Below are 9,917 nucleotides of genomic sequence, written 5' to 3'. Positions count from 1 at the left end.
CAGGAAGAAATAGAAAGCCTGAACAGACCCATAACCAGTAAGGAGATTGAAACAGTCATCAAAAATCTCCAAACAAACAAAAGCCCAGGGCCAGACGGCTTGCCGGGGGAATTCTACCAAACATTTAAAGAAGAACTAATTCCTATTCTCCTGAGACTGTTCCAAAAAATAGAAATGGAAGGAAAACTTCCAATCTCATTTTATGAGGCCAGCATCACCTTGATCCCAAAACCAGACAAGGATCCCATCAAAAAAGAGAACTACAGACCAATATCCTTGATGAACACAGATGCAAAAATTCTCACCAAAATACTAGCCAATAGAATTCAACAGTACATTTAAAGGATTATTCACCACGACCAAGTGGGATTTATTCCAGGGCTGCAAGGTTGGTTCAACATCCGCAAATCAATCAATGTGATACAACACATTAATAAAAGAAAAAACAGGAACCATATGATACTGTCCATAGATGCTGAAAAAGCATTTGACAAAGTACAGCATCCCTTCCTGATCAAAACTCTTCAAAGTGTAGGGATAGAGGGCACATACCTCAATATTATCAAAGCCATCTATGAAAAACCCACTGCAAATACCATTCTCAATGGAGAAAAACTGAAAGCTTTTCCGCTAAGGTCAGGAACACGGCAGGGATGCCCGTTATCACCACTGCTATTCAACATAGTACTAGAAGTCCTAGCCTCAGCAATCAGACAACAAAAGGAAATTAAAGGCATCCAAATCGGCAAAGAAGAAGTCAAACTATCACTCTTCGCAGATGATATGATACTATATGTGGAAAACCCAAAAGACTCCACTCCAAAACTGCTTGAACTTGTACAGGAATTACGTAACGTGTCAGGATATAAAATCAATGCACAGAAATCAGTTGCATTTCTCTACACCAACAACAAGACAGAAGAAAGAGAAATTAAGGAGTCCATCCCATTTACAATTGCACCCAAAACTATAAGATACCTAGGAATAAACCTAACCAAAGAGACTAAGAATCTATACACAGAAAACTATAAAGTACTCATGAAAGAAATTGAGGAAGACACAAAGAAATGGAAAAATGTTCCATGCTCCTGGATTGGAAGAATAAATATTGTGAAAATGTCTATGCTACCTAAAGCAATCTACACATTTAATGCAATTCCTATCAAAGTACCATCCATTTTTTTCAAAGAAATGGGACAAATAATCCTAAAATTTATATGGAACCAGAAAAGACTGCGAATAGCCAAAGGAATATTGAAAAAGAAAGCCAGAGTTGGTGGCATCACAATTCCGGACTTCAAGCTCTATTACAAAGCTGTCATCATCAAGACAACATGGTACTGGCACAAAAACAGACACATAGATCAATGGAACAGAATAGAGAGCCCAGAAATAGACCCTCAACTCTATGGTCAACTAATCTTTGACAAAACAGGAAAGAATGTCCAATGGAAAACAGACAGCCTCTTCAATAAATGGTGTTGGGAAAATTGGACAGCCACATGCAGAAAAATGAAATTGGACCATTTCCTTACACCACACACGAAAATAGACTCAAAATGGATGAAGGACCTCAATGTGAGAAAGGAATCCATCAAAATCCTTGAGGAGAACACAGGCAGCAACCTCTTCGACCTCAGCCGCAGCAACTTCTTCCTAGGAACATCACCAAAGGCAAGGGAAGCAAGGGCAAAAATGAACTATTGGGATTTTATCAAGATCAAAAGCTTTTGCACAGCAAAGGAAACAGTTCACAAAACCAAAAGACAACTGACAGAATGGGAGAAGATATTTGCAAACGACATATCAGATAAAGGGCTAGTGTCCAAAATCTATAAAGAACTGACAAACTCAACACCCAAAGAACAAATAATCCAATCAAGAAATGGGCAGAAGACATGAACAGACATTTCTGCAAAGAAGACATCCAGATGGCCAACAGACACATGAAAAAGTGCTCCATATCACTCGGCATCAGGGAAATACAAATCAAAACCACAATGAGATACCACCTCACACCAGTCAGAATGGCTAAATTTAACAAGTCCGGAAATGACAGATGCTGGCGAGGATGCGGAGAAAGGGGAACCCTCCTACACTGTTGGTGGGAATGCAAGCTGGTGCAACCACTCTGGAAAACAGCATGGAGGTTCCTCAAAATGTTGAAAATAGAACTACCCTATGACCCAGCAATTGCACTGCTGGGTATTTACCCTAAGGATACAAACGTCGTGATCCGAAGGGGCACGTGCACCCGAATGTTTATAGCAGCAATGTCTACAATAGCCAAACTATGGAAAGAACCTAGATGTCCATCAACAGACGAATGGATAAAGAAGAGTGGTATATATATACAATGGAATACTATGCAGCCATCAAAAGAAATGAAATCTTGCCATTTGCGACAACGTGGATGGAACTAGAGGGTATCATGCTTAGCGAAATAAGTCAATCAGAGAAAGACAACTATCATATGATCTCCCTGATATGAGGGAGAGGAGATGCAACATGGGGGGTTAATGTGGTAGGAGAAGAGTAAATGAAACAAGTTGGGATTGGGAGGGAGACAAACCGTAAGTGACTCTTAATCTCACAAAACAAACTGAGGGTTGCTGGGCAGAGGGGGGTTGGGAGAGGGGGGTGGTTATGGACATTGGGTAGGGTATGTGCTATGGTGAGTGCTGTGAAGTGTGTAAACATGGAGATTCACAGACCTGTACCCCTGGGGAAAAAAATATATATATATGTTTATAAAAAATAAAATTATAAAAAAAAAATTTCTTTTTGAATTTTTATAATAAGCACGTTACTTTGATATGTATATGTATACAGATTTATTCTAAAATAGAGTAATCTCTCAAGACAATTTCTGATTAATGATAAACACTTTTAGAATTTTTTGGGGGGAGTTAAATGAAGAGTTAACCACCAAATTATAAAATATAAAGTTAAGACTATCAGGTTCACTCTCCCTTTTAGATGACAAAATAACCAGAAAGGGGACATTGAGTTACCCAAAGTCTCATAGATAAACTAGCATTAGAGCTAGAAGGAATTAATGAGCTAGAAGGAATTCATGAATCAATGAAGGGGAAAAAAGTTTTCAAATAAGTTGACAAATGAGCAGCTAGAAAATGTGTGATAATAAGGCCCTTGGTTGTACCGGAACCAAGAAGACAGGACCTCTTTCACCTGTTCCTGCAAGGAAATCATTTCTGCACTGGGACCCTCAGTTCCTGAGGGCAGGAGGCAGAGAAACCTCAATGGCTATAGCAAACTTAAGAAAAAATGAAGTGTCTGGCTCCAATGGAGAAGTGAAAAGAACGGTTCATTTCCAACAATATTTATTGCTTCCCTACAGTGTGCCAGGCTGAACAGATCTAACAATGTTAATAGGAACAAGGAGAACAAACAAAAAATGGGCAAGGTCACAGGAAGACTCTAGTCATTACACAGACATTCAGACCAAATTATAAATAAATAGGTAACACTGTACCACTCAGCAAAAATAATCTGAGCAGATCTTTAAAAAAGCCAAATATTTAACTAGATGACTATTACTATATTATGAACACTATCAAAGACTATCAAAGACACTTGATCCTCCTTAGTTGAAGTAAATGTAGTCTACTAAATAAAAGGATGCTATTGCAGTTTCTACTACTACTCAGGATCAAATCAGAGAAAACTGGCCAGCAGTCCCTTCTGAGTGACGACTGGCAGTAGACTGCTCGAGGTTACCACACACACACACACACACACACACATCTGGGCAGTTTTTCTTACAGGACAACAAATCCCAATCACTGCTTTTTGCTGTTTTAGACAAGATTTGACTTTTAGGTTTAAAAGCTCTAGATCCAGACCATCTAAAGAATTACAATAAAATTAGAAAAATTTCTAAGAAAACCTCTGTCCACAAAACCAGTGGAATCAGAATAGGTTCAATGGATTGTACCAACACCAGTTTCTCAGCTTTGATATCATCCTATACCTCCTCTCTCTCTGCCTGCCTCTCTGCCTACTTGTAATTTCTGTCTGTCCGGTAAATAAATAAAATCTTAAAAAAAAAAAGAGTCTGATATCATCCTATAGTTGTGCAAGATGTTAACACATGGGTGGGGAAGCGGAAGAAAGGATGCATGGGGAAGTCCCACGGATTTAGTTGCAAACTCCTGTGAATCACAATTATTTCAAGATAAAAAGTTAAAAGAAATCTTAAGGGACACTGCTAATGTAAGTCATAAATGGGGCTTTCATTACAAATCAAGTGGCCAATCTCTTGGCTTAAGGGATATGAATTGTGTTACTTATAGGGGCTCATTTCCATACACTGCCAGTTGTACTAACTTCCTCTTAGAGGGATTTCTGTTTAACAAGCATTCAAATAGCATTCCAAGAGCTAAGAAAAATTGCCCTGTTGGCAGCTGTTAAGACACCCAGGCCATACTTCATCTTGTTAATAGAGTTTCAATGCAGATTTGTCCATGTTCTTACTTCACTGCAGTACTCATTTCCTTTCACTTGTTCTTCATAAAGTACTTTCATCATCAAAAAAGTGATTTTATAACAGGTACTAAACATTTCCTCAAATCATATTTTCTTGATCACATTTCTTTATCTTTCTGGTAAAATATTAATTTTCTTTTGTATCACAACAGCAGATTTAATATGCTCTAATGCTGGAAAGGAAAAATGTAATCTCTTTGATTTTGCATCATATTTTTAAATTTCCTGGTAGTTTTTCTCATAAAATCATTCTTCACCCTTCTTATTGGGTAGGGGCATATTAGAGTAGTGTCTGTGAATATGCTGGAGCATGATTACTAATCTAAACAATTTAAATATGCTCTGGACATTACTATCCACCATCCTACTGACACTGAGAACCTAAGAACTCTCCTATCTTTAGTTCACCAATCAGCATTGAAAAGATGAAAGCAACCATATGACAAGTACTATAGACTGGATGTTTGTGTTGCCCAAAATGTATATGTTAAGACCTAACTCCCCAAGTGATGGTGTTTGGAGGTGGGGCTACTGGGGAGTGATTAGGTCATAAAGGTAGGAGGTTGGTACTCTTATAAAAGATCTCAGAGAGCTGTCTTTGTATCTTCTTCCATGTGAAGACACAGCAAAAGATGGCCTCCTATGAGACAGGAAGTGGACTCTCATCAGACACTGAATCTATGGTCCTGTGTCTTGGTCTTCCCAGCCTCCAGAACTGTCAGAAATAAATTTCTGTTGTTTATAAGCCACCCAGTCTACAGTACATTATAACAGCCCAAATGTACTAAGACAACGGAAGAAGCAAAAGGAAAAGTAGGGAAGTGATAGGATCCTGGTGGCTGAGGCCAGAATGAGAATATTTTAGATGTGAAAAAGCAGAGATCAATTAAAGATAATTAATTTCTAAAAAAATCGTCATGCAATATAGAATATTTTCAATGGTCAACTTAAAATAAGTGAAACTCATGATCTTAAAATGCTGTTGACTGTGGCAATGTCTTTGTTTTAGTTAGAACCTCCAAGGTTAGTCAAGCCCCATTATTATCCCCTGATACTTGGGTATAAACAGCGTATATAGACTCATCTGGCCATCTTGTCATATAGCTGGATGGATGACCAAGTTATTGGACTTTCCTTGATCATGTGCAAGGTTAATTAGGTTTTTCCAGAAATTGTAATTCATTTTATAGGCAAATGGTGACTGACAGGAGACAGTAATCCTTGCTCTTCATACCAATAAAATGGTGAGTGGAAAGGGGCGCTGTTAAAAAGTGAGGGATAAAAGGGAGAACCAGAGGTGTTATTATGTGTGTTGCTTTCCTTGAGGCAAATGGCAGCTCCAGCTGTTACTCCTTCTCTCCTAAGAAAAAATGGATGGCTGTTTTTGTAATTGCAATATATTAAATCTGTGTGCAAGGGATTTATTTATATCCCACAGTCAATACTTTTAGTAAACTGAGCAAAAGCCTGCTTGCAATGACAACTTCTTAAAGTGCATTAAGCAGCTTTGTTTCCAGCTCTAGTCAATAGAGGGACAACATGCAACTCCTCTGTGATTTCTGGACTATTTGTCCTTCCTGATTAATTGACTTTGGAAGAAGTTCTTCCCTTCACTGAATTTTGTTGCTGTATATAAAAAGTAACAAGAAGCTGTCACAGCTGAGAGAAATATTAGTTAGAGTCTTCTGACCCAGTCCTTCCTTAACAATGATACCCTCAGTGGGATTATAGGTCCCATCCTGATGAGTAAACAGAAGGATGACCTTCCAAGGATCCTACGGAAGAATTCACCTCTGATAAACCCTCATTAAGAAGAATTAAATACACAATGCCAAATGGTGAGAAAAATCAGGCTTCGTGGGTCTGGGAAGTTCAACATCAGTGATCTTTCTTGGTCAATGTCCAAATATCATTTTACAGTCAGTAATACCACTTTCCTACCTTATAAGAAGGAAGAAAACCACAGGCAATGAAAGTAAAAACAAACAAATAAGATCACATCAAATTTTAAAACATCTGCTCAGCAAATGAAAAACCAACAGAGTTCAAAGCAACCTACAGTATGGGAAAAAATTTTTGCCAACCATATATCTGATACAAACTTAGTATTCAGAATATACAAAGAACTCTTACAACTCAACAACAACAAAATAAACAAAAACTCAGTTACAAAGGGGATACAGGACTTAAATGACATTACTCCAAAAAAGATATATAAATGGTTAATGAGCATATGAAAAGATGCTTAATGTCACTCATCATCAGAGAAATGCAAATCGAAACCACAATGAGATATCACCTCACACTCATTAGGATGCTCCTATCAAAACAAAGAAAAGAACAAGTGAGAGTGAAGATGTGGAGAAATTGGAATACTTGTGCACGGTTTGTGTGGATGTAAAATAGTGTAACCACCTTGAAAAACAGTATAGAATGTCCTCAAAAAATTAAAAACAGAATTACCATATGATCCAACAACCCCATTTATGGATGTATATCTAAAAGAATTAAAAGCAGGATCTCAAAGAGGTATTTCCACAGCAATGTTCATTGAAGCATTATTCACAGAAGCCAAATAGAAGCAACCCAGAAGTCAATTGATAGATGGAAGAACAAAATGCATATAAAAACAATGGAATATTATTTAGTCTTAAAAAGAGGTTCTTTCGTATACTATACCATGAATCAATCTTAAGGATATTATGCTAAGTGAAATAAGCCAGTCATTAAAAAAAAAAAAAAAAAGCTGCATAATTCCATTTCTCCAAGGTATCTAAAGTAGTCAAACTCTTAGAAAGAAGCATAGTGGGGCACCTGGGTGGCTCAGTGGGTTAAGCCTCTGCCTTCGGCTCAGGTCATGGTCTCAGGGTCCTGGGATCGAGCCCCACATCAGGCTCTCTGCTCAGCAGGGAGCCCGCTTCCCCTCTCTCTCTCTGCCTGCCTCTCTGTCTACTTGTGATCTCCCTCTCTCTGTCAAATAAATAAATAAAATCTTAAAAAAAAAAAAAAAAAAAAAAGAAAGAAGCATAGTGGTTACCAGGGGTGGGGGAAGGGAAAAAGGGAGAATGGAGTTTTGGCTACGAAGATGAAAATGTTCTAGAGATCTGTTACACAATAATATGCAATACAGTTAACACTACTGTACTAAACACTTAAAATTGGGTAAGATGGTATTTTTATGTTCTATTTTTTACCAAAAAAAAAAAAAAAGAAAGAAAGAAAAGAAAGCAACTCACCACACCATACTCAAAACAGAGGGTTTTTTTTTATTGATTTGGGTAACAATAGAACCCAAAGAATATTTGGCTCATCCCCATGCCCATGCACCTGGAAGTGGAAAAGGGAGAGAGAGTACATCCACACATACAGAGCTAGAGGCTCCAAAACTCCCAAATTAGAGATCCAAACACAGAAAGGCAAGAAAGAAAGGAAGACAAACCAGCCTTGGATAAAACCACTTGAGCATAATTTTATTTGGCCTCTGTACTAGGCAAGTTTTGTTTGTTTGTTTGCTTTTTTCCCCATGTAACAGAAAATGGTCTTACACTAAGGTGAAGTTCAACATTTTACTCTGATGGTACAATCAGCACAATGAGGAAAATGCATTCATATCCTGAAATTTGACACTAGTGTTCACTTCCTTCTTGAAATGAGTACGTATCTTCTGAACAAGCTCCTTTAATAGCTTGCCTCTAAATATTTGCTTGGAATTCTCCAATTCTTTTGTGGCACTGCAAATAGTGCTCTCTTGAGCTGCAAAATCCACCTGCTTCACATGGCTGACATGCTGCCCCAAAACTTAAATTCTCCATGTACAAAATAGATATATTTTCTACATTCTTCATTAACTAATTCTTCCTCCAGATTTCCTTGGTTCTATTAATGACAACATCCATCCAAGCATTCTTGCATAATGTCTTGGAATTTTGTCATCTCCCATCCTTACATTCAGTAAATTCAGTAAGCACTGCTGTACTATGCACTCAATCCTTACAGATTCTTCCTCTGCAATTTGTTTCACTTTTCTGACCTTTTTTTCTCTCACCAACCTAATTCAAGACCTCATAGTTTCTTGTCTCCTTGTACCTTACCTTCCCACTGGAATTCTACAGAATTTATAAGATCAACCATTCTAACCCCATTGCCACCTCTCTTGAATCTCTAGAATCACAGTGTTAAATTCTCTTATTTGTTCCATCTTATCTTAAAATTATTTTGCCACTGAATTTTGCCCTTTGAGAGAAGAAAATACCTATCCTCTATGAAGAAACATCTAACAGAGATATGTCCCAAAAATTTTATTAAAAATTGAATTTACTTCAGAAAGCTACCTTTGAGGGCAAAATGTCAGACAGTACAGTGATCTTCAAAACCATAAACATGATAGCCATACATGGTAGACATCATTAGGAAATACTGGTGAGGGGGCTCCTGGGTGGGCTCAGTGGGTTGAGTGCCTAAATCTTGATTTCAGCTCAGGTCATGATCTCAGGGTAGGGGGATGGAGCCCCGTGTCAGGCTCCACACTCAGCAGGAAGTCTGCTTAAGGATTCTCTCTCCCTCCCTGCCCCTCTTTCCCTCCCCCTATTCATGCTCTGTTTCTCTTACTCCCTCTAAAACATCTTGGGTGGCTGGGTAATGGACATTGGGGAGGGTGTGTGTTATGGTGAAAAAAATAATTAATTTTTAAAAATAAAATAAACAAATAATTTAAAATATATCAGTGAGATTACCAAATATTACATAAAGAATTAATGGGTATGAAAAACATTCAGTCATTTCAAACTTAGTTCAACTCTCCATTTTCCTCATTCTCTTAATATGATGGCTGATTTGTCCCATGTATGTCTCTATTTATGCTAGTTCCCAAGGAATACAAAACAAACAAATGCACACATAATAGATAATTAAATGGTGAGAAATGTATTTAGTTTTAGAAAAGGCAAGCAGATTCATTCTACCCCAAGAGGAAAAAATTTCTGTTAACTTGTGTCCTCACTCAAGTTATTCAACCTAAAATCTAATAGCCAATGAGGGATTGATAGAGTAAACACACATCATGGGGTTGAGGACTAACAATTTTTTAGAAATGTTATTTCTACTATTATTATTATATGGAATATCAGATAAAAATTGCCAGATAAAAATTTTATTGATAAATGTATGCATCATTTATCAATATCTGTAATGTTATAAATATGACTATATCATCCATATTCTATTTATCTTTGCAGTCTGGTAAACTCAGAGTTTTGTATAGAGAAGGAAGTCAGTAAGCACTTGATGAGCTGAATGTGCTCATTCTTTTCTCTGATATGCTCTTGAGGAATATAAAGTTTCACTTGCAATTCTATTAATCTAGGTAAAGATTTTAGTAGCCTGGGTGTCAATGTGCATTATCAGTTGAC

This window comes from Lontra canadensis, unplaced genomic scaffold, assembly GCF_010015895.1.
Source record: "Lontra canadensis isolate GAN:19392208 unplaced genomic scaffold, GSC_riverotter_1.0 scaffold42, whole genome shotgun sequence".
NCBI lineage: Eukaryota > Metazoa > Chordata > Mammalia > Carnivora > Mustelidae > Lontra > Lontra canadensis.
Note: the sequence above shows the minus strand (reverse complement) of the source record.